Source organism: Ostrinia nubilalis, chromosome 13, assembly GCF_963855985.1.
Source record: "Ostrinia nubilalis chromosome 13, ilOstNubi1.1, whole genome shotgun sequence".
NCBI classification, from domain to species: Eukaryota; Metazoa; Arthropoda; class Insecta; order Lepidoptera; family Crambidae; genus Ostrinia; species Ostrinia nubilalis.
Window position 1 is genome coordinate 1909751 of NC_087100.1, and position 26555 is coordinate 1936305.

The 26555-nt window shown below is 36.8% G+C and overlaps 1 protein-coding gene and 2 long non-coding RNA genes across 3 annotated transcripts in view; 2 read left to right on the top strand and 1 right to left on the bottom strand.

Annotated features, from left to right (window-relative positions):
- LOC135077392 (pre-mRNA-splicing factor ATP-dependent RNA helicase PRP16) overlaps window positions 1–26555 on the top strand; it is a 150786-nt gene that overhangs the window by 63459 nt on the left and 60772 nt on the right. The gene's annotated exons all lie outside the window — the stretch shown is intronic.
- On the top strand, window positions 19990–20623 carry LOC135077104 (uncharacterized). Its single transcript, XR_010258393.1, has 3 exons — window positions 19990–20093; window positions 20179–20300; window positions 20533–20623. It is a non-coding gene; the product is annotated as an uncharacterized LOC135077104 (long non-coding RNA).
- On the bottom strand, window positions 20353–21535 carry LOC135077102 (uncharacterized). Its single transcript, XR_010258392.1, has 3 exons — window positions 21290–21535; window positions 21035–21203; window positions 20353–20882 (listed from the first exon to the last, which is right to left on the bottom strand). It is a non-coding gene; the product is annotated as an uncharacterized LOC135077102 (long non-coding RNA).

The window sequence follows — 26555 nt, forward strand, 5'->3', positions numbered from 1 at the left end:
TAACTGTTAATAACTGTCACGTGCGATAATAATATTTATAAATAAACAAATACTATAATTATTGTATGTATGTACACGTGACAACACAAACATTAAGAAGTTTTCCCCAAACAACTACTAGGAGACGAGAGATGTTTCAAATAAAAATATGATATCTTAGAACAACGTAATAAATTTAATCGTTTCAGCAAATTAATTCAGTTCCTGTTTAGGATTCTTTGTTATAAAGCTCTCAAAGTTGTCTCTTTAGTCAAAGGAATAACAAAACAAAAACAAAAATACTCTTAAGGGAACATCGTTGGGAGGACAGACAGTACCGTACAGGCGTTGGGAGGACATTCAACCAAAATCAACCGAATTCGCCTCAACCAGCAGTCTGCGAAACCCAAAACAATCGCGCCTCCGGTATTCGGCGGCCCCAAGTAGAGCATTCCACAGCACATCAAGCTAAACCCAGTAGAGTCTTATCTGGTTGTAATACAGACTATTTTGCGACGAAAATGTGTAGGCTGATGTGCTTTCGACTGTGCAAAGGCTCAAATTCCCGCGAAACCGGCTACTCTACCGATAAACAACTCTTAAGGCGCCATGCTCTCTATGGTACATCTGGTTCTGCGCAAATTTGAGGATACTGGAGACTTGTCGCAACGCCTCATATTGAAAGATTCGCAGATTGTAAATTATGTAGAGCTGGGCATTTATATTTACTTTTATTCATAAAAGTTCAAAGGCAGTTTTTTTTTCTCCTAGGATAAACTTGGCTTTCGTCCTGTGGTACAGAGAACTAAGTGAATTAAGAAAAAATTGCACACCCGTACCTACTTGTTAAAGTTATGAGACTTGTCATAACATGAAGTGAAAAATAAATTAATTTCATATAAATTATTATTATCAAGGGCATTCGGCTTTGGAAAATCCAAAATAAGTGCACTTTTAATTTCCACGAAATGACCTTATCTTCAGCGTGAATTTGAAGTTGACTGTCTCTGAAATCCTTGATGGATTATAGGCTCAATCAATTGCCACTTATGATCCATTGATCCTATCTATAAATAATAATCTTATCCAGTAAATAATCCATCTGCAGAAGTTACATAAGTCTACGAATGTTGATTCGAGCCTTTAAATCCGCTTGCCATTCCTAAAAACCTGCCACAAAATTGACAGTCGGTCAGTCGGTAGATCCCTGAGAGTACGTTACCACAAAATTGTGACGTTAGCTTCCACCAAAAAGGGATTCATCCGACGGACTTGCTAATAACGAGCTTTCAAATGATACCGTGCCTTAAAATCTTATTTATGATCCTAGTTTTTGAGAACTAGATTATGTTTTTGATATTTTATTTATCTATTTTGCCAGCTCACTTGAATCCTTTTTATTCTGTAGGTACTAGCTTGCCGCCCGCGGCTTCGTCAGCGTGGAATTTCGTCTGTGACAGAAAAACTATCGCGCGTGTCCCTGTTGCAAAAACCGGGATAAAAACTATCCTGTCCTTTCCCGGACTCAAACTATCTCTATGCCAAATTTCATCAAAATCAGTTCTGTGGTTAAGGCGTGAAAGCGACATAGATAGACAGACAGAGTTACTTACGCATTTATAATAATAGTATAGATTTGAAAAGCTTCTTATGCACCTTTATTTTTATCAGTAGTCAGTACCTACTGAATGTTAAGGCAGTCGTAGCCTTAAAGCCAGTAGTTTCTAAGTTATTTATAGCCCGCCGTGTCAGGCATTACTATTAGATACCGTTAATCTGCAAGTTGTGTACTATACTTGCAATATACTCGTAGAACATTTTCCACGATCGTGTCTCAACCAACTCTCACACACATTCCATTCTTAAGTTTTATGAAAGTCTAATATGAGAGGTTTTAGCCACTTTAGAAAATTGGAATAAAAGTGCAGTAAAATTATTTTCTTTCTTGATAAGACTAAAAACTCATAAAACTAATTTATTTCTGTAAATAGGCTTAAAAAAAGCACTTTTACACATCCCAGTATTAACCCTATCACTGCTTCAGGACAATAAATGGGCCAGTGCTGAGAAGACGCAGCGCAAGAAACTCAGTCACTATTGTCAGCCTCTTTTTCAAAGGTTTACAGGCTTCAAAAAGTCTTGTTTATAGCTCGTAGAGCTGATGCCCACTGGGGCAGGAAAGTTCTTGAGTGGCGACCACGAGCCGGAAGACGTAGCGTGGGCAGGCCTCCCACTAGGTGGACCGACGATCTGGTGAAGGTCGCGGGAGGTGCCTGGATGCGAGCGGCGCAGGATCGGTCTTCGTGGAAATCCTTGGGGGAGGCCTTTGTCCAGCAGTGGACGTCTTTCGGCTGAAACGAACGAACAAACGAAAAAGTCTTGTTTATATCTGAGAACACCACTAGAGCCAGTAAACTGACATTATTTATCAATGACCAACGGATTAGCATTAATATTCTCAGAAACGTCGAAAAATATTTCTTATCGGGATAAGATAAATAAGTCTCTACAGCAATAATGATAAATGTTCCTCCAAAAGGATTTGTCATTTCAAATTGTGAATTTGTAAGTGATCCTTGGAATAATAATTAGGATCATTTTCCCCTAACAAATCAAATAGTAGCACGTCCAAGCAATAAAACGCCTAACATTCCAGTAGACCTTCTAATACGTCCTCAGTATTGCATTACAACACAGAAATAGAAACACTTTCCTCACTTATGAAGTGAGCACTAATTGCAAAGGCCTAGCGTAGACAATTGCATAACAAACTATGCATAGTGCTGCTGGTCTATCGATAGATTTATCGATATCTCTGTATAGCGAAAGGAATCAGAAAAAAGTAAATATCGTGAAATACAAATAACCTTTTTTGTGGAAAAGCAGCATGAAATGTAGACTTGACTTTGGATTAGATTAACAATCACTACTTCACGATAAAAAGAACTCTGTTGCCGTGCATATGGAAAAACACTCATATCCATAAAATATGTGTAATCATAATCTACTATATAAAAATAAGTCGGGTTTTCCTCCCTGACGCTATAACTCCAGAAAGCACGAACCGATTTCCACGGTTTTGCATTCGTTGGAAAGGTCTCGGACTCCGTGAGGTTTATAGTAAAGAAAATTCAGGAAAAATTTAAAGGGGATAAAACGGGATCCACGCGTACGAAGTCGCGGGCGGCCGCTAGTCATATATGGAAATCGTCTGAAGTTCAGGCTAACTTTTTTGAGTATTGGCCTTTTTTATAAAAGCTTAAATGAGCAGTGATCAACTACGCGTATTCACAGTGATTAATGCCTGAAGTGACTTTTAATTATTCTGGACTTACAAACTGACCTAGGCTGAAAATAATATTTAGTGTACATTTCTTACAACTCACGAAAGCGAGTGAGCTTTACTTGTGTGTGTACGTATACATGCAAATAACGATAGTGTAATGTCTATCAAAACTTTTGAAAAACGAACAGTAGCGTGTCACACGTGTAAAGCTCACTCGCCTTCGTGAATTGCAACAACTATAAGGCCCAGAACAGACGGTGAAACGCAACTGCAACGAAACTGCAAGTTTCTGATGATTCTTATGAATGAAACTGAAACTGAAAGTTTCAAACTGGTCGCGTCATGTGTGGTCTCTCAACGGACGCTATGGCAGAAACTTAGGTGAGACTACAAGTTTGCTCGTAGACATTAGCGAGAAACTACCACCACTTGCTCTAAAAAAAAAAAATACATTATTGATTTAATATTCAACAAATTGTTTTGTCTGAAACCGAACTCCGGCAATTTCAGCCGGAGATTAGCAGTTGCAGTTTCGTTGCAGTTGCGTTTTACCATCTGTTCTGGGCCTAACATTTATCGATAAAGCACCAATAAATGGTCATCACTAACTGCATGTCTGGTTCCATGTCCATTTATAGCCTGTGACTGCATCTAGCGCGTTCAAGTTTGTCCCCTTAGCTGTGGCCTTGTATGGAGGCGGTTATTCTAAAATAACCCTCGGCTTATATGTATGGTGGAAAGTGACACCGTGCGTCCATTTTGAAATAGGATTGTCCTTTGTTTGGTCTTGCTTTTCATCTATCTATATAGGGTCCTGACTGACTCACTCATTCATCACGAAATCTCAGAAACTACACGTACTAGGAGTCTCTGCATGGGGGTTCCTTTTAGAACCTCGGAGCTCACTAAGAAAGGATTTTGTAAAATTCAACTCCTAAGGGTGTAAAACGGTGTCCACGCGTACGAAGTCGCAGGCGGCCGCTAGTTTTGAATATGATTCAGCATTTCCATGCTGTAGGTACGTACATATTATTAAAAAAGTATTTATTACCTTCGAAACTTAATCATACATACATGAATTAACAAAAAAGTACGACGAAGACCTGGCTCAGCCTTTGCTGTAAGGAGAAGGGCTCCTCGCAACACTGATATGCCCTGCAACTCACATAAATGACAGTTAAGAAAACATCATTTGTTAGAAAAGGTGTGGGGTAGGCTATTGTTAACAAACCATTTTGTTTCAACAATCTAAAGATAACAAATGATCTATTACATATTATCTGTGACGCTAATATGGAATGTAATGCTTGAGAAAACTATTTAAGAAAATATTAAACTTTACTATCAGTCAAGCACAAGCACCGATAAAATCTAACAATAGAAAATATATTACATACTTATAAAAAGATAGACAAAGACACTCAATAAAATAAAGATAAAAAGAAGGCTACATAAAAAAGCATACACTTTCACTGTCACGTCATTACGAACCAAAACAGCTACATATTTAAAAGGTGACCTCACAGTTCATACTACGCGTAACGTAAACGTACACGACTCGACAACCTACCACAAAATGGCAGATTTTCTCAACAGATTCTAAACTTTGTGTGCAAAGTATAAGGTTGGAGATTACTGCTTGTTCAAGAGACGTAAAGCTAAATGGATTCCAAAGGTGACGTAAACTAATAATAGGATTGTCACTGCTCCCTACGTTAATCTTGTAAAGGGTCAAGTACTACAGATTATTTCTGATAATAAATCCTGTTACTTGGAAGTTAAAAGTTAAAAATCACACAATATTACGAGTATGTCTGCATACGCCTCATGGATGATAACGTCATCTCAGCTGTCATAAACAGCTGTCATTTGTTGGTATGATTAGAACTGACGTTGATCAATCTCGGCTTGGCGAATAGATAACGTCTTTTAACAAGCTGTCAATTTCTCCAGTGGTATTCAAATCCAAGGGAAGATAGATAAAAAATCTTATAACAGTTGTTTCGGTAGTGGACGCCTTGAGGAGTTCCTCAAGGACAACCTCAAGTATGTATAACACAACCGAACTTCTTATACTACTAACAAAATAGTTTACTACTTATGATGCGCTTACCAGTAGACGAAGTACATTAGCTAAATTAAATTGGATCCCGACCGTTAATAAATTTGATTAAACAGGAGTTTGTTGTGTTGTGCGGTATGTTGTTGTGTTGCAGTAATACTGTGCTAATTTTGTTTCTTTCAAAAATGAATTAATGAATTTTAGAATCACCCCTTGTACCTACTCGTAGATTCGAAATAGAAATAAAATCCTGTACTTCTCTACTACTACTCTACAATTGTGAACTTTACATCGTTAAGGACGTTTTGTTCAAAACTTGTGACTGGAATGACAATTTGGCGCCTAGTTGTCGTGGCTTTTTGCCAAGGACCGCACTTAGCCCTAAAAGCTTTGTTTATACAACTACGAAAGCTTTACGAACTCTTTAATTTACACGTACCTAATAATGGTACTGAAAGTTTAGTATAATTTTTGGGCAGTGTTCCGTTTTCAACATTCTATCCTACTATCCAACAGGGGAACATAGTATTTTGGTGTAAATTAAACATTACATCAACAACATCTTAGCTTTTGAATAAAAAAAAATCGTTTTCCCGGTTTTAATTTTACAGTAACTTGAAAAATGAAAGCATTGAACTAAATAAAAGTAAATGAACCCGGTCATTTAAGCCCGAAACAGGTACTTTTCTTTGTTTCTTCTTTTTTATTCTTTCAAAATAACTTCAAAAAATCCTTAATTGGTTCAAACATCCTTATTATCCATAAGGAACCCTCCAAATGAAGGAAGTGCGCCACTGAAGCGGCCGCAATGACGTGTCAAGATTAAAAAGCGAGCGAAACAAACAATCGGGCATTGGCCCAAAATGCAGAATCGCGCGGCACGCACTCCGACGCACGTAGACCGGCGCTCACGCATCTTTTGACACGTAGGCCAGTGACAATGTTTGACTTTGAACCTTAAGGCGAAGGCAATAGCTGCTATTTTGCTATTGTTTTGGGACTATAATGTGTTTAACAACAGGAATGGACCTTCCTGTGACTTACATCATTTTACGATCTCGAATGCTGAAATCTGTAATAGATAAAACTGTAATAGCTCTTTATTGTCTAGTTTATTATGATAATATTGAGCGAGCTTTTATAGCTTTCATAGCTTATGTAATTCCAATGCGACATATAAACATATACACCACACATCTGTTCTTAAATAAAAGCTATTAATCCCACCCAAGCGGTTTTCCTTCTTATCAGTTTCCACAATATGTAGCCTAGTTTTCCTGCCCACTGGGTCGTGTTCGTTTTGCCTTATCAGCTTCTACCAGCGGTGCACCTGTACCACGAAAATGGGCGTAATTTATGAAGTGATCGCGACTGGCACATTTATTAGGGTTCTGTTACACACTCAAAGTCATTTATGTTACTCTGTTTCGCTCTATTTGTCAAGTAATATAACACAAACAGAGTCTTTCTTAGAAGAAGCTAGACTATTTTAGATTTCCTGGAATACCGACGTAAAACCTAATTACAGGGTTTGTGACCTCAGATACATGCCATTATTTAATGAGTTCTATGTTACGCTGCTATATTGGAAATAAACCTTTTATTTTTATTATCTTTAACGTTCATAAGTAGCAAAATACTGCTCAAAATTTAAAAAATATGTTTGATTGGACTTAAAAAAACCCACACATACTAAAAGAGTTTTAGGTGATATAAGATTTTAAACTTTCGCGTTCCATTTCAATTAAAATACATAGTAAAACACGAGTCTTAATGCGACGTTTATTAATCAGTTACATTATGTACTCACGGCTCATTAATAAACGTCGCGTTAAGACCCGTGTCTTACTATTTTAATTGAGTTTTAGGTGATCCCCATACTTGACAAATTTTGGATGTGACTTCCATGAAGTTCCTCGCAAAGTTCAGCTTGTTTCGCAGTTTCGCGATATCAGCTAACGGAAGGAAGGTCTATTTAAAGCGCACGCGCCGATAAACCGAATTATGCAACAAACGACCGATTTCTGTGTCACACGACAAACACAAGCCGATTGAATGGAAACAGTTGTTTCCATTCAATGTTTTCTTTGGATAGGTAGTTACCTATCTACTAAATTGACTATTGTGGTGAGCTCACTCCTGACACAAGCATATTTAGCTTAGTAAGAGGAGCTGACGGGAGTATTAGTAATTTGTGATATAACAAATTACAAATAATCTTTAAAAAAAAATACAACAATCTGCTAAAAACGTAACAATAGAAACATGTCTACTGCAGCTTTTAATAATCAGCTTTTCACAACAAACAAGTCGATCCAAGGAAAACATTGAATGGAAACACCTATACCTTATGTACTAAATAAAACAACCTGCTAAATACGTAATATTTGGAACATGTCTAGAATGTCTACTGCATACAAAAGCTTTTAATAATCAGCTTTTCACAACAAACACAAGCAGATCCAAAGAAAACATTGAATGGAAACACCTATGTACTAAATATGTAACAACCTCCTAAATACGTAACATTAGAAACATGTCTACTGCAGGCAAGAGCTTTTAATAAAAGACTTGCGATTTCAGCTCATGAACCATCTGACATGTTATTGGTAAAACAGACTTAAATTCTTTTGTGGTTTAACGGATATTCTTTCCTATCAAGTAAGTTTCCGAATCCGAACCTAGCTAGCGTTTCAACGCCTGTGCATATTCAAATTTATTTATTTTGCATGTAGGGTTATAAAAAGCCCTTTTCCCCAGTAAAACTCAAATTCATTTGTTTCGCAAGTAGGCGTATAAAAAGTTCTTTTACATGTCCCAGTGTTTCTTTACCCGCTGCTTCGGGACAACAAATGGGCCAGAATCTATATCTTGGCAGTTTATAAATCGATGTTATCAAGCAGCATCTTCTTAAACTAGTGACAAACTTATTTTTTACTTACATCAGGGAATCTCTAGTATTTGATAAATTGCAAAGATCATGCCAAAAGTGGAAACGAGCTTCACTCGGAATCCTCATCATACTAAGGATACAGTGACCTTTTATAAATAGACATTCCCTTTTTCTATAAAGGAATTTCCAATTTTCCCAGAGAAGACGTCACGTACGAAGCACCGTCTTGAATTTAAGATGTCGAGGTCACAAAGCAAAGACTCGTGATGCCACCCACGCTGTACGTAGGAGTCCCAACTCGGAAAATCGATTTTCGTTTATTCGACTCTATTTTTCTCTTTCACTCGTCCCGGCGTACTAGCGTGAATGACTGAGATAACTAGTACGATACATCAGAATCAAAAGGTCGAGGTCACAAAGCAAAGACTCGTGATGCCACCCACACTGAACGTAGGAATCCCAACTCTGAAAATCTATTTTCATTTATTCGACTCTATTATTCTCTTTCACTTGTTCCGACGTACTAGCGTGAATGACAGAGATAACTAGTACGATACATCGGAATCAAAAGTAGTAGTGCCTCTAAAAAGAAGTAACAGATTTCTAAAGTAGGTAATTAGCGTCAAAACAAATCTCAAGAGTTGTTGATAATCTTTTGTTTCGAATTTGTAAGTACGTTTTAATAATTTGTCTTGGAAATGTAACATTAAATTCTTAAACAAAAGGCTATTTTAAGATAAAGTCCTTGATAAGGTGAAGTATTTTTTATAAGAGGTTGTGATAAAATACATGATTAAATACTGTAGGCACCTCCTAACACAGATGAGCATTTTGTTATGGGTGTAATAACCACTTTTTACCTTATTTAGGTATTGACGTTTCTTTTACTGTAATTAATAGGTTTAAGTACTAATACTTGTTCACTTGTTCCTTAAGAGTAAATTAAAACCGTTAACACACGCCAAAAACATGTTTAATCCGACTTAGTTTAATTGCAGTTAATTAAATTTCACAGACTTAATTACTTTTTTAATTATCTCACATTCTTGTCTCCTTGTTTTTTCGTTACGTTTTAAGCTCGTTTCAATTTATTCGTTCTTGGCACAGCTTCTGGCTCTCAAAAATTGGCAACACCACCTCCTAAATCACCTTTAATTTCTTTGCAGCTATTTCTAAGGTAATTTTTATTGTTTATGTCGGCTCCACACTAATTTGGTTTTAATTGTTAGTAAACGAAGCAATTATTTCTATTTTGGTAGTATTTTCTAGTAACTTGTTAATGGTTTTGGTAATCAATGTGTCTGTTTCGTATGAACAGTTATGTGGATTAAATTGTGTGTTTGTCTTTTTATCTTAGATCATTTGCATGATAATAATACGCCTCCCCTATAATAATAACTGTCTGTAAGTTAATTTACAGCTGTCATACTAATACTCTTAATTACCTAGGTCTATGCGATGCAGAAGTTTTATATTTTGTACAACCCTATTTGTACGCGCCAGCATTAAAACCTCATGCAATTCAAACTCATGTCACACTATTCTATCACTCATTCTGACAGTCCTTTTCCTATCCTCTCCCTCCCACCTTCGGTCTCGCTCTCGCATCGCAACGCGCCGCTTCGCCTACCTATCTGGGCGTTAATACTAAATAAGTATCCAAAATAAACCAATTCAAATAAACACAAATCGCGCGCTAAACTCATCTCAATAAAAATTCAAGTGTTTGTGAAAGTGAAAGAAGAACCAAGCTTGGACCGTCCTGTGGAGTCTGCTCAATCGAAGGTATCCCATCCCATTCCTATCCCAATCTCCTACAACTCCTTTCTGGTCCTACCGAGCCGCATGGTTCATTTCCTATCCTTTACACTTACAGAAAATCACAACTACACATTTTCACGCATCCGTCATTTTGACAACCCTCTAGAAAATTCTAGAAAATTCGCTCGTTTGACACATTCTTTCTGGAAAGTTCGATTCGTTTGACATTTGACACATTCTAGAAATTACTATTCACTCAAACGTCAACTCGTTGTTTGTAAACACGTATATTTTTTAAATTCAATCTTTTAAAATTTTATTTCAATTCAATTTCAAATTCGCTTACATACGCTACGCATTTTATTTTCCTACTGGATTATAAATAAATACGCACAACTCAACTCATTTTTTAACGCTAGCTCTCGTGCGTGTGTTTGCTCACCTACAATACAATGGAGGGAGTAAAACGCAAAATTAATTTGCTTGAAGCTAAAAAAGAAGCGCTTTTTCAGAGGGTTCAGGAATTATACGACCTCAGCCTAAAGGTCTCCGACCCTCAGATTGAACAAATTTTCATGTCTCGCATGCATTCGATTGAAAAAACAAGATCGGATTTTCTTGATACTATTGACGAACTTAATTTGTGTTATATGAAAAATGATGAGGAACTCAAACCTACATTTGCCGCACTCAACTCGTTTGACGATTTGTACTGTAACATCCTTTCGGTGCAAAGCTCCATCGCACAACTCAAAGCCAACACAGAGCGTCGCAAACAGGATTTCGTAAAAAAATTACCGCCTTTAGAACTAGTCTCTTTCGACGGAGCCCCTTCCAAGTGGCCCGTTTTCTACCAAAATTTTAAAACGCTTATTCATGAGAACACTGGTTTGTCTCCAGGTGAAAAGGCTCAATACCTTATAGGAAAACTTTCCGGAAAAGCACTTACAATTTGCTCGGGTATTCCACCTACTGGTGAGAACTATTACATAATTTGGAACAACCTATTAGAAAAATACCAAGACATAAGAGTACAAGCCTCTATGTATTTGGAACAGTTAATAAACTTCAAATCGCAATCTTTAGATGAATTTTTGGAACAGTATTGCTCAGCTGAAGCTGCCTTACGACGTTTACAGATTGATGACCTTTCCGATTTCATTTTGACTCATATTGCTCTCAGTAAATTAGACAAAGACACTCTAAATTTATTTGAACAATCCATTAAGCACGTAAAAATGCCTACGTTTAATGATCTCAAGACTTTTATAAAAGAACAGAATAAGATCCATTCTTTACGCTCATCTTTTACGCAGAATAAGCTGTACGTTAATAATAAAACGAATTTCGCATCGCAGTCTAAAAACTCGAAACCGACACAGTCGTTTGTTTCTAATACAGCTTCTGGAGTAAAACCCAATCAACATTACTTCCAATCTCAACCGAATTCGCAAGGCTCATACACTCCATCCGCTGTACGCAAGAATTGTCAACTTTGTAAGACGGAACCTGAACATGCCCTGTTCAAATGCAGTTATTTTCGCTCGAAAAATGCGCCAACTCGCTACTCTTTAGTGAAAAAATGTAACTTTTGCCTCAATTGTTTGGGCTTTCATAATGTTAAATATTGCAAATCTCAAAATCGTTGCTCAGTTTGCCAACGTAAACATCACACTCTTATTCATATAGATAATTTTAACGTAAATAGACCTATGACGTCACAACAGCTGACTTGCAGCGCTACGCTTTCGCCGACCGACGCGTCCATGTCCGCGCCCGGTCCGGTCACGCCGCCGTTGCAATCGATGCCAACCAACAATGTATCTCTCTCTGCAGTCACGCCGTCGATCGCTGATGAATCTAGTACCACGGTCTTATTACCCACCGCGTCAGTGTATACTTATGACAATAATAAGACGTGTCAAAAATTACGCGTGTTTCTAGACACAGGTTCGATGAGCAACTTTATCACAAATAAATGTTGTGCGCGACTGAACTTAAAAGTCAATCCGCACCTACCACTATTAAGGGCATAGGTCAGTCTGAAAGTGTGTCGCTAGGATATGTATCTTTCACAATTGCCTCACGCTTTGATCCCAGGTGTAAATACACTATTAACGCACGCGTCATTGATACAATAACCGATTATTTACCTAATGTAAAGGTTGACATAACCCAGTTATCACATTTACAAGGTCTTCCTATGGCTGATGACAGCTTCGATATCCCTGCTGAAATCGATTGTTTGTTAGGCAATGAGATATTCCCGCTTCTTTTAGGTAGTAATAAAATAACTTCACCGCAATCCTCTGTCATCGCTATCGAAACCACGCTCGGATATCTCGCTATGGGACGCGCTCAGTGCTACTCAGCTCATTCACGCAATGATAATAAAGCATTCTTTTGCAATGTAGACTCGCACTCATTAGAATCACTCACGCAACGCTTTTGGGAGCTTGAAAGTGTACCTACTAAGAGACACATCAGCCCTGACGATGATATATGTGAAAACATTTTCCAATCAACTCATTCTCGCGACGACTCTGGGACGTATACCGTTTCTTTGCCATTTAAACTTGACCCATCAGAACTCGGCGATTCTTACTTTACTGCTAGGCGTCGCTTTTATAACTTAGAGAAAAGGTTAGACTCAACTCCGGGCTTACGCACTAACTATAATGAAAATATTCAAGACTGTATCGATCGCGGTTTTCTGTCAAAAGTCGAAAACGCATCGAATTCAGAGGAAAATACTCCAAATTATTATATACCTCATCATGCAGTATACCGACCAGATAAACTCACTTCAAAAACTCGAGTCGTTTTAGATGCAAGTTGTAAAACAACCTCTGGAAAGTCGTTAAATGATGTTCTTTACACTGGCCCAAACTTACAAAGTAATATTTTTGATCTTTTAATTAACTTACGCATTTTCTCAGTCGCTTTATCTGCTGATATTGAAAAGATGTATTTCTGTGTGAAGCTTGATCAAAATCACCACCCGTTTCAACGCATATTATTTCGATTTGATCCTGAATCACCGATTGATACTTATCAATACAATAGGGTTTCTTTTGGCGTTTCTAGCTCGCCTTACCTCGCTATGCGTGTCGTTCGCCAACTCGCTGAGGACGAGCGCGCGAATTATCCTATCGCCGCGTCTGAAGCTCAATCCTGTATGTATATGGACGATTATGTCTCATCGATGGACGGGTTAGAAAAAGCTGAACAATCTTACCATCAAATGGTTAAGATGTTCATGGCCGGGGGGTTTAAAATGGTTAAGTGGATCTCGAACAACCCTGAGCTTATAAATAAGATTCCCGATTCGCATAAAAATCCACAGCTCGTCGATTTTGACACTGACTCAGAAATTACGACAAAAATCATAGGCATGCAGTGGAAACCTAATGATGACGTTTTTCTTTACAAAATTAACTCTACTAACTCTGACCAATGCACAAAACGCACGATTCTTTCCGCAACCGCTAGATTATTCGACCCTTTGGGTTTGCTAGGCCCTGTGACAGCGTTTCTCAAACTTTTAATTCAAGAATGCTGGCAGCGCGAACTTGAATGGGATCAGCCAGTTCCAGACTCAATAAAAAATAAATGGAATCGGTTTGATAGTGAGATTAACTATTTATCGCAATTAAAAATACCTCGTCACATAGGAATCACCGCGGGTTGTCACGTCACTATCATGGGCTTCGCGGACGCCAGCGAAGTATGCTACGGAGCTGTAGTTTATGTGCGCGTGAGCTCTGATGCAGATTCACCCGGTGAAGTCTTTCTTATCGCATCCAAATCGCGCGTCGCGCCTTTAAAGAAAATATCTCTTGCGCGGCTTGAACTGTGCGCAGCGCTGCTCTTGACAAATCTTTTATTATCGGTTCGCGATAGTATAGAGAATCGTTATCATGTTAACTCAATTTACGCATTTTCAGACTCGACTGTCACTCTCACGTGGATACATTCTCCCGCGTACAAATTTCACACATTTGTTGCGAATAGAATTACTGAAATTAATTCGAAACTCAACGCAAAAATTTGGCATCATGTTAATGGAAATGAAAATCCTGCAGATGTAATATCGCGACCTGTAACTCCTAAAGCATTATTAAATCAATTAAATTGGTTTCACTCTCCTCAATGGACAGCTCAGCCAATCTCGCAATGGCCTATCGAGCCATTTCAAGTTTCATCTAACAGTGTTCGACTGGAAGAGAAAACTATCGCTCTTGTTTCAGAGACAAGCTCTCAATCGAACTCTCACCCTTTCGATCGATTAATTGATCGCATTTCCACGTACCCAAAATTATTACGCGCTACTGTGTACGTGTTACGCTTCGCAAAAATACTACGTTCAAACGGAGTGGTTACATCCTCTGATTTAGAACTCGCTGAACTCTATTTAGTACGCCATATACAGGCACTATTTTTTACTCAAGATATGCACGCAATTAAAAATAATAAACCCTTTAACAAATCGCTTCTCAAACTTAACCCTTTCATTGACTCTGATAATATACTTCGTGTCGGAGGTCGACTCACTCACTCTCAACTCAACTATGGACAAAAGCATCCAATCATTCTATCGCCTAAACATCGCTTCACTCAACTTTTAGTTGATTACTTTCATGTATGTAATTTACATACTGGTCCTTCACTTCTACTCAGTCTGCTTAGACAGAAATTTTGGATACTTTCCGCACGTAACTTAGTACGTCAAAGAGTGCATCAATGCAATATCTGTTTTCGTTTAAACCCTAAATCTACAAACCCTCTTATGGGCGACTTGCCATCATTTCGCGTTTCAGAAGCTAAAGCCTTTGTTTATACATCGGTCGATTATGCAGGTCCCTTCTTTATTACTCACATTCGCCGCAGAGGTGTTAAAAGCCAGAAGGCTTATATTTGTTTATTTTGCTGTCTTACAACTAAGGCTCTACACATAGAGTTAGTTTCAGACTTAAGCTCTGATCTATTTCTCGCCGCCTTTCGTCGATTCATTTGTAGAAGAGGCCCCGTTTCCATGATATATAGCGACGGAGGTACTAACTTCATTGGCGCTAAACGCAAGCTTGACGAAATTTACGCTCTTTTGGAATCTGACTCTCACAAAAATTATTTAAGTTCACATTTGGCTGAACAACGCATTAAGTTTCTTCATAGTCCACCATATGGTCCGCACTTTAACGGCATCACAGAGATAAATGTTCGTTATGTAAAAACGCATCTTTATAAAGTTATTGGTCTTCAAGTGTTAACATACGAAGAGTTCAACACTGTACTTGTACAAATAGAAGGCTTATTGAATAGTAGACCATTGTGTGTTCTTAGCTCTGACCCATCTGATATATCCGCTCTCACTCCCAATCACTTTCTCAATATAACTCCACTGAAATTCTTACCAGTAGAGGATGTCTCTGATATTTCTGACAATCGGTTAACGCGTTATCAGTTAGTCAATAAATTAGTGAAAAGCTTTTGGCGTCGCTGGAGTCAGGAGTATTTAACTTCTCTACAACGCCGTGAAAAGTGGAATACGGTGACCAAACCGATAGATGTGGGCTCTGTTGTTGTTATAAAAGATGACAATGCGCATCCTCTTTGTTGGCCATTGGGTGTGGTTGTGGAAGTATATCCCGGAAAGGACAAAATCATTCGCACCTTAAAGATTCGCACTGCAACCGGTACTTATGTTCGGCCTGTAGTTAGAGTTTGTCCTCTTCCTTTACAGTAACTCAAATAATGTTCTTAACTTTATTTTAACCTTAACTTTAATTTAACACAACTTTAACGCTAATTTAACTCGTTTAGTTCTCTCTAACGCATGCTTTTTTGCGTTTTTAACTTTATTTTTTTTACAAACGCTACTCAATCTAGAGGAAGACCTCTAGGCCGGGGGAGTTGTACGCGCCAGCATTAAAACCTCATGCAATTCAAACTCATGTCACACTATTCTATCACTCATTCTGACAGTCCTTTTCCTATCCTCTCCCTCCCACCTTCGGTCTCGCTCTCGCATCGCAACGCGCCGCTTCGCCTACCTATCTGGGCGTTAATACTAAATAAGTATCCAAAATAAACCAATTCAAATAAACACAAATCGCGCGCTAAACTCATCTCAATAAAAATTCAAGTGTTTGTGAAAGTGAAAGAAGAACCAAGCTTGGACCGTCCTGTGGAGTCTGCTCAATCGAAGGTATCCCATCCCATTCCTATCCCAATCTCCTACACTATTAGTCTTCACAGTAAGAGATACTACAACATACTTAATTACCTACATGTAAAAATGGCGCTAGGAAAAATACTTGATGACAAATATACATTAAAATTTATTAGCGTATGAACATGTAAATAGCACATAAATGATTATACACCTGCACTCAATTTTAAATTCAATTATGCTTTTCATAAAGTTACTTTAGCATCAAGTATATTTCAAAGTCATTGTAAAGCAATGTTGCAAGTGAAGCTTTCGATCGACCGCACTTTTATTGATTCCTTTCTTCGTAATGACGACGTCATATCTAGCTAACACCTTGGCAATCTTGTTTAGTTGTGATAGGGGATATTTTACAATAAAAAGTAATCGTATGATGTGCTGTGGACTGTAGATATTAATGCGTAATGTATCACGTGGCACATTTCTTTTTAGTGTCTTGTTTGTCTCGATTTCAGACAACTATTTTTACCCAACTGCATAGAAAGGAAGAGTTTACGTTTGTTATAAATAAGGGTTTTCAGATCAATGAAACCTAATAATTTCAGTCAGATTTTATTACTTATCACTGAACGCTAAACGCAGAGTTAATCCCTGTCAGTCATTATCTATAAACTTATACGTACATAGACTTTATACACTAGAACGGCGTACGTACCTTTAATTTAAACAAAATTCCTTTTAGCCTAGGTGCAGACCACCGACTTTTAGTTGGCCGATAGTTGGGCCCGATACTTATTTATGGCCGATACCAATTTGGCGTATTGTACGCACTTTCATACATACATATCCATACTGATTTACAGCCCGACCCAACTATCGGCCAACTAAAAATCGGTGGTATGCGCCTAGGCTTAATCATAACTGAAATGTGGCGCCCAACGTGGTTTCAACAATAGCAAACACGTTTCATGTCTCATTTAAAAAGTTCTTACTTCGGCCTGATCGTCACTTACCATCAGGTGAGATACAGGCCAAGAGCTTCCTCGTTGTGGATAAAAAAAAAATAGTATCGGTCAAACCGCAATAGCTAGGATGAATGTTATTAAAGTAGTCTAGTCTCATTAATATTTCATGATAAACCGCAAGCGCATATTATTATCATGTGACTTGTCCAGCCAGTTGTTACATAAGTGGTCAGAATATGAGGATTAGCTAATGTTAAGACATGAAGAAGGTCATATAATTATACCCAGAAGTAGATTCAACAGGCTCAATCCTCAAACTGACTATAATGGGACTATTCCCAACTCATCCTATCGCTGAAATTCCTGTGTATTAGCCAGAATCTACAGTGAAGACCTAGCATCTCCCGGCTAAGTTAAACTGTCATTGGATCCGCTACTAAATCAAAGTTATTGTAGCAATCACTCTACCTTTCTAGGGTGCAATAAATGACAAGGTATAAAAGGAAACCCTTAAAGAACCACTTTATCTATTTGTCTATCTACCAAACAGCCTCGTATACCAAAATTGGAAAATGCAAGGTGCTTGTCCACAATCATCAAAATGTATATACTTGAAAGTTATGTTTGTTTTTTAATCTTACATTTATTCTCATTAGATCAAAAGTGGACACACCGATTGTCACCTCGATTGTGGACTGGGTGTGTCTTTACTACCTCCAAAATATAAAGTGATAGTGATCGCATTACAATATTGATATTGAGGTCAACGTTAAAAGCGTTCATTAAATTAATTAACATGTGGAGCCATAATAGCTGCCTTAACCTCCTGTTATTAAGTTAAAAGTCCCATTATTGGTATTATTCGTGTCCAAGGCTTTTGTTTGCTAAATTTTGAAAAAATAAAAGCCCTCGTTTTTAAGCCTTTATGATTATACATAATTATATTATTTAATATCGTTGTGGGCGGTCCCCTGCCCGAGTGCAATGAGTTGACCACCAACAGGGAAAGATGACGATATCGTTAGACGCACATCCGCCCACAATCATAATTCATGACGCTTCAATCTGTCAAAAAGTGTAACGACTGAGAAGAAGAAGAAAATCCGGCTCAAAGGACAATGTGCAAATCCCAAAAAGCCCAAAGGTGTTGGTTTTGATTTGATAAAAACCGAGATAACCTAGAGACTCGCAAACAAAAGCACACTGTGATTCAATCTGCACACAGCGCCATCTATCGGTAACTTGAATCATGAACAGTGAACACTAAACCTTAGACATGAAAAGAAAGCAGCTTATCGCGGTATAGCTGCATATTGGCTGCAATACTTTACAAATACCGCGCATAGCACTGTTGGTTGCGCGCGCGCATACCAAGATCTATTTATAGACCCGCGATAATTATTGTCGAGTGTTTATTGACTGCGATATAAAGAATTATTAGTATATATTTACAAGTATTTTATTTGTTTTACTTATAAACGAACAAATCAGCTACAAAGTATGTATGTAATACACGGACAAGGCCTTTTAAAGCTCTGACATTTTTTTTTCGTATTTCACTCGATTTTGCGTATTTATTTACTTAAACAGTCATCCTGTACCTCTAGTACGAAAAACTTTCGAGTTCGTTTCGTTTGCGTATTCAAAAAAAATTAAACAGCGCCCCCTATAGGTCATAAAAAGAAAAAAACACCTAACTTTCGACACGGTAATACTATCTATACAGTATTCCAACTCGGCCATATTTTTAAATAAATGTCAACAGTCCCGCGGTACGTCACGGTATGACAACATGCGATAGGGCTGCCCACCTACAGTACCCATTCTAATTACATCTGTCTACTTAGAATTTCTGTCTAGTTTTGTGCTTGTATATTTTTTTTATTTAGACAAACAAAATACTTTGTGAATGGAATAGGATAAAAATGCGTGTTGTTTTGTGTTAGTAGATTTAATTTTAAAAAATATACTAAAATAATTTTGAATCTACTAATCATAATGAGTACTTAATGACCTGTTACTTTAATTTCAGGCGGATGAAGTCGTGGGCAAAAGCTGGTTTAATACAATATAATTTTTATTTTAAATCAAACTGACTGAAAATGAAAATGTTTGACTGTTAATAACTTGTTTTTGACAAATTTGACCGTAAATGACGGTAGTCAAATTCAATCACCTTAGTCATTTTTAACACTAGCTAGGCCATCGACGTCCGTTCGGCACATTTGCGACACCCCTAACCATAACTTTTGGATTTCGACCGCGTCCCGAGATTTGAAATTCGAAGGAAAGCTCGCGTTTCGTCGGTTTATATGAAGTTATAATACTGTATGATATTATTACCGTGCTTTCGATTTTCTTTCGTATCGAGTTCAAATACTAGGCGTGACGAAAGATGGATTTTGTATGAAATAACGTAGTACGAACCTAATTTTGACAATTAACGGTCGTTTCGTTGTCGTTGAAATCATCGAATGTTGTGTCACTGTCAATTTTGTTGTGAGAAGATTACGTTGATATAAATTTTACGTGTTTTTGAGGCTTAAATGTGGAGATTATGTGGTCGGCGAATTTATTTCCTTGTTTGGCATCATTTAGATTGTTTAGATGCTTTAAGTTAAGAGATTAGGAAGCATCCCAACAGTGAGTAAAAAAATATATTTTGTGGACATTTTTCCTAATGTTTGTTTATTTCATATCTAATAGGGCAACATAATAAGGAAAAACTTAAATCCTGATGTTGTGGTTGTTGCAGCGATACCGCCTCAAAGTCAATAAACCTGCATTTTAGTAGATTTTTTTTTATTTTTTTTTTTTATGCATAACAAGGCAGGTATTTGACCACAATCGCACATGATGTTAAGGGGGATGCAGTCTAGGATGGTACATATCTGCCCTGTAAGATACCTACTTATGTGACAAATTGCCGGAAAGATAGTCTTATGGCAACAAAAAGAGTGTCCTTGGAACACAAGGCAAGTACATAATTTATTCATACATTCTGTCTACTCTACATACCGCATGATTTCTTTGTCATTTGATAGATAATAATTATTACAGGTTATATTATGTGCTATGCATTAAGATGCATCCAGTTCATACCAAGGCACTGATGGTATGAAGAAGCATTTGGAATTACTTAACCAATGCTCTCAATACCCCCAACATACTCGGAGAAGTAGGTAGGTACTCATGCCTACATAAGATTTATCCATGAACTATTTTACACAAATGTCATATGCAGTCAGTTCTTAAGATCATACAGAACAAAACACAACAGGGTGATTCCATACCTTTGCTCGTAAGTGTTTTAGCCAGAAAGTTTTAGATCTTAATAAACTTATTTACCTAAACTAATAACTATAAAATTAATGTTATAGTATTCTACTCATCAACATTTATTAATCATTACAGGTACCTACCCTACCCAAACCTTACAAAGATCCAGCTCCGGCACAGAATAAGTAATAGGACTAAGGTTCCTAGGCACACTTAAGAAATACCATCAACACTTGCGGGCAAATAGACATTAATGGGATTAAAACAAAATATATGTGTGACAATTTATTTAATAAATACTTATAAAACATTAAACAATATTTTGAATTTCAATTAAAACATAGGTACCTAACAGTTTTAATTTTCTATTAATAGGTATGATACATGATTGGTAATCAATCAAAATTGTTATTCAAATTGCTGAGAGTTTCAATGGCTGGCTGCTCATGGTTTCATATATTATCATCTGGCTACTCGGGTTTCCTCTGTAAAAGAAAAAGTAATGTTAACTAAATACTAATTTAACTTGCCATCCTAACAATCAATATGAAAGGGCATAACATTTCAGTTTGTCTAGAGAATGCATAGGTAAGTACCTACTTAAATAATAAAGATTCAATTATTGCAATCAACATACCTTTGACTATTCTTTTCCTGTCTTGTTAGGTCCAAAAAAGTGAGGCTAAGAACTGCAAACCGCTGCACTTTGCCTTTGGACTTCCACTCGCCAAAAGCGAGATCTCGATGCTCTTGCAGGATTTTTGTTAATTTCTAGCTGTTAAATCTTCTCCTCCATTCCATAAAATCTAAAACAAGATAGAATTACAATATACATATTTAACTACATGATTTAACTAAAAAATCTTTTCACTTGCTAATTTAATTTACTTACCGATGTCTCATCATGTTAACATCGTTAAATGGTCTTTATTTACTTTAAAACATAGCTTTATATTCAAATTATTTTATTACGACTTCTAATAACATTCTAAGAGGTTAGAAAATACGTCAAAACAAGAAAAATCCCTGTCTTTTCAATGTCAGACGTGTGTGAGCGTGTGGCTGAGTGTGATTTTACAGTAGAAAAATAGAAGATAGATTTGTCCACGAAATTAATTTATTACAATAGTAGGAATACACAATGGATAGCTCTTTTTATTTTCTATGACACAAGTAGAGATGGGTTTCCACCCGGGTAAAAACCCACATGAGGGTAAAAACCCAATAAAAACCCGTTTCATTCCACCCGTGGGTGTTTACACCGGGTGAAAACAAATAATTTTATAATTATTTCAATTGGTATCTTTTCTTTATTTTTATTGAATTTTTCTCATTTAAGTTATTGATTAATAAGTAATAAGTCAAATTTAACACTAATATGCATTTATATCGTGGCCAAGTCGTAAAATTGATCACGTTATGATGATGTGACCAATTATTTTATAAAATGGTGTTATTTCAAGAATCGTTGAACCGATTTAGAAGAAATTTAGTAGGAACACAATAATTTGTGATCATGGCAAGGACATGGAGGGGGGGGGGGGGAATGCCAAAGATGCCAAACTCTCTCTTTGATGACATTACGGTATAAAGTTACAAATAACAACACCAACTACAAAGTACTTCTGCTTAAAAACTTGAAATCGAACCGCCCTTCCGCCACTGTAACGCATTGTAACGTTTTTCAAGACCTCCTCTCCCCCCAGATTGCATTACGTAACACTAGAACGCCCCCTTAGCAACAAATACCACTTCTCACTTAAAAAAAACGCTATTTTTGTTTTCACCCACCAGAATGGGTGGTAATGGGTAAAAACCGGGTTTTTACCCAAATCACCCAGTTTTAACCCAATCGGGTGAAATGGGTTTTTACCCACTACCCATCTCTAGACACAAGTGACAATCAACAGAACATTGTTTCTATAGCAACTTAAATTTATTCATAACGCCGCTTTGCTTGCCAGCTACATTAACAAGACGAAAGATGTTCCGAAATTTGTTTACCCAACAATATAAATATTGATTGGTAATAAATAATAATGGTTTTAAATACTTACATATTAAACAAACAATAACACAAAAACGTATAAACAATTAATGAGGCGTTATGAGCATTATTCATCTTTGTAACTTATTTTTTTAAATTTAATAACAACATCTTAAAATAACGCAGCATGTTTCGGACGGAACACACCATTCCATGTTAAATAAAAAAAAACTTGTAAAATACTCTATGACTCGTCGAAAGAAGCTTCTTGGCCTTGCGTGCCGACGAAAGAAATTAGAAAGTTAAGCTAACGAGTACGATCCTTAATAAAACAAGAATGAACGTTTCGAGTTCGAACTCGAAACGTACAAAAATTCGTCCTCGTCTTGAACTCGAAAGTTTTTCGTACTAGAGGTACTGTATACGTTTTTTTATCTCTACCCATAATATTAACTTCATTTAAATCGTTAAAATAAAATAAAATGAGCGTACTGCAAATAATGCATAGAAGAAAATAAACAAAAAGCTATAAAGACACATTTACGACTCTACAGTTTACAACTGTCCGGCAGATAACCTCCCATTGACGACTGTCATTAAAATACAGATGGAAATGCAAAGATAAAGCTATACAGTGTGAGTCACGTTAAAGTGTACATATGAAAATAGATGAAACTAGACCTATTTTTATCGACAAAAAAGAGGTCAAAAATTTTTTGAGATTTTTTTTTAATTTTTTATAGAATTATTTTTCTTCCAATTACTTATTGTAAAGAAAACGTAATAACTTTTAAACTAAGCGGTATATCCTGATAAAATAAAAACAGTAATAATGCTAAATAAGAGGCAATACTAAAAAAATACATAAAATATACAAAAAAGGCCAACAAATAATAAAAAATGATACTTTTTGAAAAAAATCTGCTTAAAAATTCGTGTTTTTTGGTTATTTGTTAAATTTCTAAAAAAAATGCCCCTGTAACCGGTGGTTTTTATTACTTTGTATTATTCTCGATCATAGCAAATGTTGTGATAGGGATAGAGGCATGCGATTTTTGGTTTTACAAAGATAATACGATAGAGAACAATAAAAAGTAATAAAAACCACCGTTATAGGGGCATTTTTTGGAGAAATTTATCAAATAACCAAAAAAACACGAATTTTTAAGCAGTTTTTTTTTTTTTCAAAAAGTATCATTTTTTATTATTTGTTGGCCTTTTTTGTATATTTTATGTATTTTTTTAGTATCGCCTGTTATTTAGCATTATTACTGTTTTTATTTTATCAGGATCTACCGCTTAGTTTAAAAGTTATTACGTTTTCTTTCTTCTTCTTTTCTTTCTTTTCAGCCAAATGACGTCCACTGCTGGACAAAGGCCTCCCCCAAGGTTTTCCACAATGAACGGTCCTGCGCTGCCCGCATCCAGGCTCTTCCCGCGACCTTTACCAGATCGTCGGTCCACCTAGTAGGAGGCCTGCCCACGCTACGTCTTCCAGCCCGTGGTCGCCACTCGAGAACTTTCCTGCCCCAACGGCCATCGTCTCTACGAGCTATGTGCCCCGCCCACTGCCACTTGATTTTAGCAATTCTGCGAGCTATGTCGGTTACTTTGGTTCTCCTGCGGATCTCCTCATTTCTGATTCGATCACGCAGGGAAACTCCGAGCATAGCCCGCTCCATCGCCCTTTGGGTGACCTTGAGCCTTCTTATGAGGCCCATAGTAAGCGACCACGTCTCAGATCCGTATACCATCACTGGCAACGTTTTCTTTACAATAAGTAATTGGAAGAAAAAAAATTCTATAAAAAATTAAAAAAAAATCTCAAAAAAATTTTGACCTCTTTTTTGTCGATAAAAACAGGTCTAGTTTCATCTTTTTTCATATGTACACTTTAACGTGACTCACACTGTATTTAAATAAATCCAATAACATTACCTGCTTCAGACTCAAGTCCGGGTTTGATTCCCACGGGGGAAGATTTTTCTGTTCGGTTTTTTTTGGTGGTTGGGCTTGTTCTTACCGCCTGGCTAGCTACCACCATGTTACAAGTATGTCGCCATAACTACAATAAAACAAATCGGCCTGATCATCACTTTCCATCAGGTAAGAAGCCAAGAGCTTCCTCATTGTGGATACAAAACGGTACGAGGCTGTTTAACCACTTCTGATTAAGTCCCTTTTAACCTATTAAGAACTTATCCATCAAGATACAACTAATGACGTCACAGATTACGGCAAAGATATCTCGCAGATAAAATCACCTAGATCGCGTCATTTCTGTCAGATAATCTGAAACGTGAACGAGATTTGAAACTGGATCTGAATCTGCGGTTATGTACTTGAAAAAATAGTTATTTGCTCAATGCTTTATGGTTGACATTCTAATAAAGGAAAATGGGCATGACAAAAAACACCTGAATAAACTCAAGTAAACAAATTGCTGAAATTATTGAAAACAAATGAACATACGCAAATGTAAAGTACATAGTAATAAAATTTTGTGTACACAGAAAACATGGTGCGGTCGTTTGTTGCTAGGTTACATAAGGTGTTAATGCTCGTTTATGTAGTAGTTTGTTTTTGAGGTATAATTAGCAAAACTTAAAGTTTTAGTTAACATAATGTGTCTAAATACACGTTTAAAAGAAAACGGGCGATTAGCTATCAGTATATGTAAACTTGTCCCATTGTTTTATTTCATAAACATAATGTTTATTGTAAGAGAGCTGCTGCTACACCCATACTTTTTTTATCTTTTTTTGTATGTTAAAAACACAGGCCATGGCCATGGTCATGTCAACAGATTGTATGATAAAAAATACGAGTATTTATTTCATTGAACATTAAGTGTGGTTAACGCCACCAGTTTTTTCTTAAACATATTTGCCAACAAACGTCACTTGTGTAGGAGAACATCCGCTGTAGGCGTCCTCCCACTGAAATTGAGAATTGTACAGTCAACAAGACACCAGACTTTATATTTGTTGCAAAATAAAACCTATTTATGAGTGCATAAGATACCACGGTGTTGAAATTGATGTGATCGTCTGTACATCGTACGTCGACATCTCATACCATGAATCATTTTCTCAAAGGGAATTTGTAATCCAATGCAAGTACGAGTAAGTCCTATGAGTAATTCAACTTGCAAGGATATCTATAAGTGACTTGTTCTGTTTAGGATTGATTTCCACTAAAGTAGAAGCGAACATTTTGTCAGAGGTCAAAACTTTTGATATTTTATTTTTGCCATAAAATTGATATTGCTGGTAATCCTCTATGGATCTTATCTCCTACTAAATTTCACCTCTCACAACAATTTCCCAAACACACCCAAATTAAGTAGGTAGAGCTTTTATAATTACATCTTGAAAATGTGTTCTTGAATACATTTACATGCATTTATTTCAAACCAATTTAAATCCAACTTAACAATGCAATTAAAAATCAGCAGATATTCACATTTAAAACCCAAAACTAAATTAGTAAATAGCAAATAAATAACCATGGACTTTTTTTCTACGGAATTTGAATAATTATTCAAAATTCAGTACTAAAAATCTATTTAGCTCTTTTTTGCAGTCTTTAGTCTCGTTTCGTTCCATGTCATGTGTCGAATGACGACAATGCAATTAGACGGTAGCTTTTACTTTGTATTGTCTACGCTGGCATACATGTGCTGGTAAGGATCAGTCATCGACTTTGGCATGTGGCCTAACTGTAGATTTTTGTGTTGAAATGCACACAATCAATTTTTTAAATTCCTTTTTATACCTACTGCCTATTCTGTATAAGTGCTCTTTGGACTGAGCCTGTAGAAAAACCACAATTAAAGATTATGTTGCAGTGCTAGAGAAAGCTGAAGCACTTTTAAATAGGACCTATAAATAAATGAGTGGAATGTAAGAAATAAAATACCATTGCCAAATGCTTCTATTTTTTTCTCTATAGCCTGTTACAAAGTCACATAATTGCGCATTCCTTGCTCTTCAATTCTCTGCTCCGCTTTGTATGGGGGCAGCCCTAACGGAGATGGTATCGTATGCGCGTACGCGTGATGTAGAGGCGCCATGACACCACGCACGCAGACACGTGCGTGACGCCGCGTAGTGATGTGTTGGATTATAATTATCGACATAAAAAAGCAATGTGATAACAGGTCGTAACT